The 9,845-nt window shown below is 34.2% G+C and overlaps 1 pseudogene; it reads left to right on the forward strand.

Moving 5' to 3' along the window:
- Positions 1-114: 114 nt before the first annotated feature.
- LOC145622051 (beta-amyrin synthase 1-like) lies at positions 115-2,401 on the forward strand (annotated as a pseudogene).
- Positions 2,402-9,845: the final 7,444 nt, after the last annotated feature.

Genomic DNA, 9,845 nt, shown 5'->3' on the forward strand with positions numbered 1-9,845 from the left:
CATTCAGGTATTAGATTAGTGATTCGTGATAATTCTCGTGTAACATGTAATGTTTATGTTCGTTAGTGATTAAAAAGTAATTTCTTGACCAAAATTTGATGTTATGTAGCAAAAATGTGGTGCTACTGTGGAATGGTTTATATGCCAATGTCATACCTGTATGGGAAAAGGTTCATAGGTCCGATAACACCTCTCATCAACCAACTTAGAGAAGAACTCTACAACGAGCCCTTTGAACAGATTAATTGGAAGAAAATGCGCCATTTGTGTGCACCGGTAAGATCATATATGGCTCGGCCTTAATGATTTTCATAGATAAAGTTTAACTAATTACTATGGTGATTTCAAAATAGGAGGATCTCTATTATCCTCATCCATTGATTCAAGATTTAATGTGGGACGTTCTTTAAATCTTTACGGAGCCTATCCTTACTCGTTGGCCTTTCAACAAGTTGATTCGAAAGAAGGCACTCGAGGTTACAATGGAACACATTCATTATGAAGATGAGAACAGTCGTTACATAACCATGGGATGTGTTATGAAGGTATCAATCGAAACATACTTATATAATTAATGTACATGTAGGATGGGTGTACGTGATTAGATAAAATTAGTACTTAAGATATAAATTAAACATTGAATTGAATTTTGTAGGTTTTATTTATGTTAGCATGTTGGGTGGAAGACCCTAAAGGGGATCATTACAAGAAACACCTTGCTAGAGTCCAGGATTATATTTGGATTGCTGAAGATGGGTTGAAAATGCAGGTAATTTATCATCAAAAAATAACTAAAATTAAGGAAATTGATCATTACTAATCCAAAAAAAGAAATGTGATAAAAAAAAAAATCCAGAGTTTTGGAAGTCAAGTATGGGATTGTGCGTTTTCTGTCAAAGCATTGCTAGCTTCAGATCTTAGCCTCGATGAAATTGGACCAGCTCTTAAGAAAAGCCACTTCTTCATTAAAGAGTCGCAGGTAATTCTTTCTCTAAAATGATTTGCAATTGAATTAACAAATCTGAGCTACACCACTAAGTTTTGGCCATTGTAAATTAATTTGATTATGCATCAAAATGAAAACTTCTCTATAACAAACAAGGATAGAGATTGATTCATAATATGAACACACAAGGATTGACCCGATGAAACGTAAGAATGACACGGGTTCTCTGCAGCTTCATTGCTTACATGATCTATCCATCATCCGTGATTCCAGTTCCAACCCATTCAAATCTTTAGATGATCTGTCCTCCAACTACCTAGAATGTTAAACTTCACTAAACCTTAAATCATCAAAACGTACTGTCAATAAACAACCAGCATTTCCAAGGAAATAGCCCCTGTAGATATAATAACCTATCAGGACTCCCCAGTCCCCACCCCCCCAAATGCAATGATTAAAATTAAAAAGAGCCACCAATGTGAGCATCAAGGGAGTTTAAAAGGCACGGGTTCTCTGCAACTTCAATGCTCTTGTTTTCTTGCAAAGCAAAGTAAAGATACTAAAATCAACTTACTTAGCTTAACATTCACCAAAATTGTTATGAAGTAATAAATAAGAAGAGATTCCAAGGAATTTAAAACCTCGGATCTTTGGTTAAAGAACTGAACCTTCACCCAGGTATTTTTCTAGCTTCTAATACCAGCAATTACCTAACCGCAAACTAGCCTAATCCATCAGTACTCCATTTTCAGTCCCTAAACAGCTCAAATCTTAATTCTCTAGTCATCCTATAATTCTTACTTATCTCTATTTTGCAACACATTTTCTCTCACTTCCCAACCTTCCATGTCACCATGATCCACTTCATCACTCACATTTCAAACAAACAATACAACATTACACAACATTAATAATCAAACAGCATTGTCACCTAAAACTTCAAAAGATTCCAACTTTCAGCATGATCTCCACCCAATTTAGCCAATTATCAATCGATCAAAACGAATTATCCAAAATTAAACCATTAATGAAAAGGCAAAAACAGATCTACCCACAAAAATTAACAAAGAATTTAATTCAATAATAATCAAATAATTGAGTAAATAACCTCGTGTTCTCTGAGTAGAGTCTGGCGATCCCAAACAAACAAAGTGCCGATAACAAATACTATAAACAACAAAGCCAATTTCTTTGGTCGCTTCAAATAATACGCCGGATTTACATATCTCCACCAAGATGATGATCTACTTCTCGCCATTTTTCTTGTAATTCAATTTCCGTAAACCCTAAAACTATAAATTAGTTACGGAAATCCAAAAATAAATTCATGAGAGAGAGCTTAATTCAAGATAATTGATCGATTCAAGTCGATGAAATCCTAATTTTGATTTTAATTCCTTTTTTCAGTTTTTGTCGGATATTTTAGGGTTAATCCTCCTCTTTATTAGGAGATGAAGAAAAAGATGATGACAATGAACTGGTGGTGTGTGCGACTGATTGCGCAGACACTGCTTCATCAACATTTGGAATTGATGGTGAACCACTGTTGAGTGGAGTACTAGAAATGATAAATGCAATCGACAAAATGCAGAGGAAATACAGAGCTGGACAAAATACAGAGGAATTATTCCGCACCATAAACATAAACGTAGAATTATTGCACCATAAACATAAACATAAACATAAACATAAACATAAACATAAACATTATGTTCAACATGAACTAAAAAATCAGAGGTGAGAAAAGTATCTAATGCCTATAGATCAGAGGTGAGCAATTGACAATAATATCTAATCGTCCTGCGGCTCAAGACGGTAATGAGGATAAGAATAAGGACGCTGTGTATTGCAAAGGTCGGAGTTCTCCAGATAGATTTGGAGCGCATAGAAAGCAGCGGGAACGGAGGCCCAGAAGGCAGCGGCACGCAAGGCAGAACCAAGTCCACGTGGGGCCCGTAACAGGGCTCCACTGGCAGCACAACATCCAAATTCATCCAACCATTCACTACCAAACGCGCCTCTGGGACCTCCGCCTCTGAATTGGTGGATGGCGTACCCCGCAAAACCAACTGGTAAGGTAACTAGCGTCAAAGTCCCACCAAAGCGTGGCCCATAAGTGCGTGCAGCATTGATGCCGCTAACAAGGGATCGTTCTTTGTATACAGCCTTGCACATGTGGTACAGAGATGCCCCAACGGTGCCAAAGCTGAATGCTGTGCCCACGCCCACTATGGTTTCGTTAACCAAAGTAGACTCTTCCCCCGTAGCAAGCGCCATGTACATGCCCTGATCTGGACTTTTACTCCTTTCCCCCATAACCATCGCCATATTAGGGTTTATGTTTCGATTTTTTTATTTCAATTCTTCTTAATACAGATATATCTCTATTATTTATAGAGTATAAGGGAATCAAGTGGCGGTGGTGTCCAACTGAATTACAATTTTACCCCCTTCCCTTCACAAATTACACACTACCATTATGGAAATCAAAGATATTTTTGACGGAAATAAAAAAACAACTATGTATTGGAGTACTAGTTTTTGGGCCCAGCAATGCCCCGAATTATTATATGAAAGTGATTATTAATATAATTTTTATTGATAAATTTGTAAAACTATAAAATCCTACTTTTAATATAATTTCGTCTTGGGAGAACCAAATAAGTGTAAATAAATAAATAAACCCTAACCTCAAAAAAGCTTCAGTCTTGGGAGTTGGCGGTGAGGGAGAAGGATATTCAGGAGCGTTGTGAGCCAATTGAGGTTAAGAGAAGAGAGGAGATTGATGGGGACCAGCGTTGTTTTTTTTTTTAAGGTCATATTTAATCATCTCATATAAAATAGATCCTTCAATTTTGGAAAGTAAATAATTCCAAATTAATTTTTATTTTAAATACTACAACTACGTTGTATTTTTTTCTTTTGATAAATTAAATTATTAAATAAAGGAAATTTTACGAACAATTACCACAAAAGTTTTAACTTTTGCGAACAACTACCTTTATCTATTTTTTTTTAACAACTACCACAAACTTTGTATTTGTTTTGTTACCACTATTTTATAAAATGAAATATAATGGAATATTATATTACGTTACTTTTTTGTAAGGAAAGATAGCATGAGGATCTTATTAATTTAAATCAAGTTTAATTTGTGGAAAGTGTTCGATACAAACATATTCAGGGTAGTTAATCATATTTCACCTAGCAACTAAGTGAGCTATGGTTTACATGTCCACATTTTTTTAAGGAAAGATAGCATGAGCATCTTATTAATTTAAATCAAGTTGAATTTGTGGAAAGTGTTCAATACAAACATATTCGAGGTAGTTGATCATATTTCACCTAGCAACTAAGTGAGCTATGGTTTACACGTCTGCCTAGCATGAGAAAAAGCACAATTATATCAAAGAGTATCCAAAGGCAAAAAAAAAATACACTATTAATTAATTCTACTCTCTATGAATAGTCCATAAATAATCTATTTTATGTAGACGAATTGATTCACAATAGTACTCTACAATTTACTAAAATGATGAGAACGAAGAACATATTATATTAGACTGACTAGGTTAGAACCCGTGCGATTGCACCATTTAGTGATTGATCAAAATTATTGATCAGTCAGCATCCAAACTAAAACAAAATTTAGTGATTATAGGAATTAAATATATAAATCATCCACCAATTTAAAGGCAGAAATTAACATTGTTGACAATGCCACGGAAACAGTAATGAAAATTGATAGGTAGCAGCAGGTTAAGGTGCCCCAATGCAAGTTGTGGGTATAACAGTACAGTGACTAGCAAAATATTCTACAAATACATGAAGAAACGAGAAAGGCTAGCTTGAAATTAAATGAAAGGTTACTATCTTTTTAGTATAAGCACAAGGTACACAAGAGAACTGTAACATTTTTCATCATTACTAATGCAAATGACTATAGAACTATAGAATGTTTAAGTATATATACAGTTAAAAGTTAAAACTGCTCATATACTTGCACAGTTGCACGGCTCATCTGACAAAGATAGAATTTTATAAAAAGGAGCTATAATAAACTAAAATGAATAGCCTGAAACCTGGTATCTGCCATCATATAGAAAAAGACTTTTTATTATAAGAAGAAACATTTGATAACAATGATGAATGAAATGTACAATTAAAGGAAGACAACCCAACATGGCAGCAAGAAACAACTATTTAGACCCAATTGAGGAGAGCCTTTAAACAATAGACCAACTCCATCAGAAATAATAGTTGACTTTACATTGTTCATATTCTATATTCCATCACCTTCCTAGAGTAAACTGCAACTTGGGTCTAAACTTTCCCTCCCTGGATTATCTTAGTAAGGTCAGGGGGTAATCATCAGACCTCCTTCGAACAAGTGTCACATCTCCAAGCCTTTCCACTATAGCTATCGACAAGTCATCACCTACATAATTTTAAACATTTATGCATAACATACACAATCGATGATAATATATTTTATTTTGTCAAAAAAGAGGATAATATATTTCATAAAGAAACAATTTAATCAAAGTGGTAACCCGGTGTAACGCCCGGGCCGCACACTAGTTATGTATTATTAAATGTACATAATATAATTATAGTTGGGAATTATTTATGAGTTTAATTGTGTTGTGCAGGATTGGGTTGTAGTGTAATGGCAAATGTGGAGGGCAATTCGGAAAGAAACGTTGATCTAAACGAGGTGTTTGAGGACTGTGAAGAAGAGGATCGGGGAATAGCAATGACCCAAAAGTTGGAATGACCTTTGTATCAGGAGAAGAGTATGCCCAATTTTGCCATGACTATGCTTTCAAAAAGGGTTTTATGTTCTTCACTGAAACTAGCAAACTAATGGATGAGTACAAGAACGAATGTGTTACTCGAACAGGGATAGGGAAGTATGAGACAATGTACCATATGATGTAACAAATTAGATTTAAATGTAAAATGGGGGTATAACCAGAGCGAAGGGTCAAACGTCATAAGGTGCAAAGTGTTTGTTGATGCTCGCCATACTATACTACAACTAAGAATTTGATATGAATTTTGAAAATAAAACATTCTTCTTTTTTATACTAATATAATACATATACTCCTAAAACAATAAATTTTGATACTAAAATAATACAAATGATGCATTTCATACTTTTTCTAAACAATTTCAATACTACAACAATACACTTGGTCGTCGTCTCTTTTGCTCGCTCACTGGCACCTTTTATTTCACCCTCCATTGTTCTAGACCATCTTATGTACCACATCACTGTATGATTTTGCCGACCCTCATTTCATACTCTAAACCACATCAATTTCTCATTACATCGACTATCGGCCCTTCATTTCCTCTCAACCACCTTACTCACCTTATAGCCACCATCGTCCACCCTTGCCTTAAAGCCACCATCGTCCACCCTCGCCTTAACCTACCGTCGTTGACCTTAAAGCCACCTTACTTAGCTTAAAGCCACCGTCGTTGACCATCGCCTTAAAGCCACCGTCGTCGGCCCTCTTAAGTCTCTTCTCGCAAATATTCACCGCCAAAAGTACAATTATTTTCAAATTTAGAATTTGAAAATTCAAAATTTTCATTTGAAAAATTTTCAAAACGAAATTTTCAAAACTACTGAGGTGGGACCAAGTGGGCCAACTGCATCAGCCAATAAAAACATTTATCTATATAGGGTACCCATACACTTACCCTTTTCGCTCTAAATCTCTCTTGAAATAATTTCTAAAATGAAACACGTGAATTGCACGTGTCACTGTCAGTCGAAACCCACTCGATGCCACGTACTCCTACTACTCTGCACTGTAGCTCCCCAAAGCACCACCCCCTCACTATTCCAGCAGACTGCACCCAGCCCCGTCCCCACCTCCCCCAAAACACCAACATCAACAATAATTTTAACCACTGCCGGAAGAGACCCACCCACAAAGACACTCTTTTCACCCATCAATTCCCCCATGTTATTCAACTTTCTCACCTCACGCCCCTTCGTATTAATCTTCAAAGCATAGGCAACATTTTGTTCAACATTCGGATTTTCACCCTCAATCATTCATTTGTTCCTTGCGCCCCACATAGCCCAACAGATAGTAATTAAACTCACCATATCCTCCCCAAAATTACCAAAACAGTGCCCCCACTAGTCACCCATACTACAAAAAGACTGGACAAAACCATAGAATAATTGCACTTACTCCAATTTGCTTGGGCTAAACTGCAATCTTGACGCATGCATGACATATTCTTCTTCTCTCTAGCAAACACCACAAGCTAGTAGTCAGGGCACAAACTAGCTACAAAATAAATTAGCTTTAAAATTTTATGTCGCCTAAAAAAGCTAATTTGCTAATTAGCTTACTATTGGAGTTGCTCTAATACTACATCGATTCCTTTAATTGGATACATTTTAACTTTACACCCTAGTTTCCCAACCAGTCCAGCGAACACCCACCCAAACCTTAACTCTAACTCTAACACTCGAACCCCACTTATGTGGCGAACTCCCAACCAAAGCCCAACTCTTACTCTCAAACCACACTTATGCGGCGAACTCCCACCTAGCCCCACCTAGCTGGTCGATCGAACCCACACAACTCCCACCCACCCTAGTCAGCACGAACCTATGACCGCCCAGCCCTCCACACCAAACCCGACACCATAGTCTTTTAAAAAAATCTTTACTATAATTAAAATTAAAATTAATTTTTTGTCTAAGTTAATATTAAGCTATATTTTGTTTTAATTGAGACAATTCTTATTTAAATGAGAGTTCATTATAATATAAGTCAAATGATGACTTGTTTGACTTATCACAAGTAAAATCTAGTACTTAAATTGTTTATGGAATATAGACATCACCTAAAGTTCGTCTTATTGTGGTTATTTTTTTCATTATTTTACTGTATTATATTAGACTTTCCTTTTACTTATCATATTTATATGCATTTCTATTTTACACTAATATTTTCCATATAAAAATGACAAAAAAGGCAAAAAAAAGAATGATGCGTTATTAAACCAAGAACGAATTTTTTTAGTGTGTCATTAAGTATATAGTTATTGAAATATATACTTATGGATTATTGATTAGTTATTATTCATTGATAATTACTAGTTACTACCTCTGTTTTTTATTAGTTGACACGTTTTGACTTTAACAATATTCACACACCTCTCTTTGACCATGTTCTGTGATTTATATATGTAGAAAAATATAATCAAGTGGGATCTTGTTAGATTCGTCACAATGTATATTTTCAAAATATCAACTTTTTATAATTTTTGCTTATTAGTAATTAAAGATTAATGATTGAATTTGTGCATTGGCAAACGTGACTAAAGAAACGTGTCAACTAAAAAGAAACGGAGGAAGTATTTATTTAAGTAAATTATGAAAATATAATATTTAATTATAATTTTTTCTAACGGATAAATCACAAAAGATGGTCAAAAGATAAGTATGAATAGTGAAAATGTCAAAATGATGCAATTAAATATAGAGAGAAAATATTTAACAAATTATATAAAAATTATTTACGAATTAACAAATTACATTACTATTTAATAATTATATAAATAAGTGATTTTTATAATAATCATTTTGCCCCAGGCCTCCAAATTGTCAAAATCGGCTCTGAGTATATGATCTTAAAAGCCCAAAAACTAGCTAGGTGCTATAATAACACCTCATTTGTTCTGATCTGGACTTTTACTCCTTTCCCCCATAACCATCGCCATATTAGGGTTTATGTTTCGATTTTTTTATTTCAATTCTTCTTAATACCGATATATCTCTATTATTTATACTGTATAAGGGAATCAAGTGGCGGTGGTGTCCAACTGAATTACAATTTTACCCCCTTCCCTTCACAAATTACACACTACCATTATGGAAATCAAAGATATTTTTGACGGAAATAAAAAAACAACTATGTATTGGAGTACTAGTTTTTGGGCCCAGCGATGCCCCGAATTATTACATGAAAGTGATTATTAATATACGTTGTAATTGAAGTTTATCTAAATTTATCCGGTGCAACACTTGGCGAAAAGTTGGAACAACAAGTGTTGTTGTTTCGTGGCCTAGCTAAAAGTTTATTATTTGGTATTTTATCAAAAAATAAAACTTTAAACTAACAATTTACTCCTAAAATTCTATCTAAATATGATTGAAAATAGAATTCTAAACTAACTTTTTTATCCTATGAAGTCTATCTAGAATTATCCAACATGGCGCGACACTTGACGAAAAGTTGGAATGTCAAGTATCGTTGTCTCGTAGCCTGGCTAAAAGTTTAGCTTTGTAGTTACTAATTTTGTGCTCGTGCGATGTCCGGTTTGTTTATCGAATTTTAAAATAAAACTTTTTTATATCTAAAATATGTATGTTATTTGAATTTTCTACTCCTGGATTAATAATCACTTGACAATCATACTTGTCCGTTTATGGGTATTATTAACATACAACCAAAACGGTCGTCTAAAACTGTGATCTCTTTTCATTTTTCTCTAAATATCTAGGGAAAGCCCAGTTGCATGTTAAGACTTAATTAACAGTAATATAATCATAGGTCTCTTTGATTTTTTTTTTCTTTTCCACATCTCTAGATCCGTCATTTGTATAGAAACATTGGTATTTTATTGAAAATAAAATTCTAAACCAAAAGTTTTATAGAAAATCAAACTCTAAAATAACTTTTTTTATCCTACTATATTTATCCAAATCTAATATATATTATATATATAAAGGGGAGTTTTTTCCTGAGTTTTTAGAGAGCCACGTAAGATCTAATTTTCTCAGCGCGCCATGTACGATTATAAATTTTAGTAGTAGCCAATTAAATAAGAGATATTAATTTCTTTTAGAATTAAATAAGA

Source organism: Chenopodium album, unplaced genomic scaffold (genome assembly GCF_948465745.1).
Source record: "Chenopodium album unplaced genomic scaffold, dcCheAlbu1.1 scaffold_54, whole genome shotgun sequence".
NCBI classification, from domain to species: Eukaryota; Viridiplantae; Streptophyta; class Magnoliopsida; order Caryophyllales; family Amaranthaceae; genus Chenopodium; species Chenopodium album.